Below are 2020 nucleotides of genomic sequence, written 5' to 3'. Positions count from 1 at the left end.
GAGATCTAGTTAACCATGGTGACTTTGTATATTGCTTTCTTTTCAGCTTCCAGCAGGAACACTGTGTTGACTCTATTTTCAGTCCTCCTCCCTGTGTCTCTAAAACAGAATGTATCCATCACTTGCAGGGCCAATCAGAGCATTAGTGATTACCTAAGCTGGTATCAGAGAAACCACGCCAGACTTGTAAACTTCTCATCTATGATGCTAATGACCAATTTTCAAGTCTCAATAATTTTAGAAAGATTTAAATCATACCAAATGTCTTCTCTGATTATAACGGTATGAAACTAGAAATCAATTATAAGAGAAAAATGGGAAAACACATAAATACATAGAGCGTAAATGATAACATGCTATTAAATAATGAATGGGGTAAATAAGAAAATAAAACAGGAAATTCATAGATACCTCAGACAAATGAAAATTAAAATACAATGATCCAAAATCAATGGGACACAGGGAAAGCAGTCCTAAGGGGAAATTCATAGCAATACAAGTCTACCTGAAGAATGAAGAAAATTTTGAAATCAACAATGCCATTTTACACCTAAAATAGCAATTAAAAGAACAACAAACAAAGCTCAAAGTGAGTGGAAGGAAGGAAATAATAAAGATCAAAACAGAAATAAATTAAATAGAGTATAAAAAAACAGAAAAGATTGAGGAATAAGAGCTGGTTTTTTGTTAAGGTAAACAAAATTGTTAAACCTTTAACCAGACTCATAAAGGAAAAAANTGCAAGGTCTGGTACTCAATTTGAAGGTGATTTATAATGAGGATGCCTCCCACATGAACTGCTAAGAAGAGAAGCTGTAGAGCATTGGACATTTAACCATGATGTAAATACCCAGCTTCAGGTTAAACATTTTCTTTTTTTTAATTTTATTTAGTTTATTGGGGTGATAATGGTTAGTAAAGTTACATAGGTTTCAAGTGTACAGTTCTATAACGCATCATCTATATATCACATTGTGTGTTCACCACCCCTGTTAGTTCTTCCATCACCAAATATTTGATCCCATTTACCCTCTTCTACCACCCACCTCCCCGCTTACCATTTCAATTGTATTGATTAGATGTGTCAGTGGAGTACAAAAGAGTCAGGAGGCTTTGGCTAGAAATAAATAGCAAAGGTTTAGTCAATAGCCTTAAATCTGCAACCTGGAAAGACAACTAGGAATTTTACCTTGCCCGATGTGTTCTGAAAAAGAAAGAAAAGCTAAGAGTTCTAAGAGTAAAAACTACTTTACTGAGGAAGCCAATGAATTTTGCATTGTTAGACCACAGATTGGCTCACGACGATAAACTTCCAGATATCCAGGGGTCTTGATAATGAATGCCAGGTGTGGATAATGGAACATTCTTTTTTAAACATGACAAGTGGTTGTCTATCTGAGGTATATATGAGTACATCTCCAGCACATGAACACTTTCTAAAGTCATTTAGAGGTTTGGTTATAAAATTTCAGTATATCCAGATACTGGCACACAACTGAAATTTCAAAAGTTTAAATTCTCAGGCTATTTAAAGCAAGCATACAGTTGTTTTCTCATAACTCAGCCCACTTGATTTGAATAATTTAGCAGCTTTAGCATAATGACTTTATTTTATCTTTTTGCTCTTTTCCTCAGATGATATAAAGAAATATGATCAAATTGTACACACATGACTCATTTTTTATTATAAAATATCTTAATATTCTAGGAATCAAGTCAGAATATAGGCTGGCCATATAACTTTTCACCCTACCTGGGTCATTTGTGAGAATAAGAAGGTGATGCTATTAACAACAACAGTGGAACTGTATCAGACAGAAAAGAAGGTAGAGTAACTCTCAGGTATGATAACACAATGAGAGAAGAGAGAAATGAGGAAAAGTTAATATAGAAAGTGACAAAAACTCACATGTATAATAATAAACTTGTAAAATAAAAATAGAACTGGCTGAGGAAACACTCCAATAAGCTGCACAGGCCCCAATAAGCATGGCATATGTTTGCTCCAAAGGCATTAGCT

Source organism: Hipposideros armiger, unplaced genomic scaffold, assembly GCF_001890085.2.
Source record: "Hipposideros armiger isolate ML-2016 unplaced genomic scaffold, ASM189008v1 scaffold_1816, whole genome shotgun sequence".
Classification (NCBI taxonomy): Eukaryota; Metazoa; Chordata; class Mammalia; order Chiroptera; family Hipposideridae; genus Hipposideros; species Hipposideros armiger.
This window is presented reverse-complemented; position numbering follows the sequence as displayed.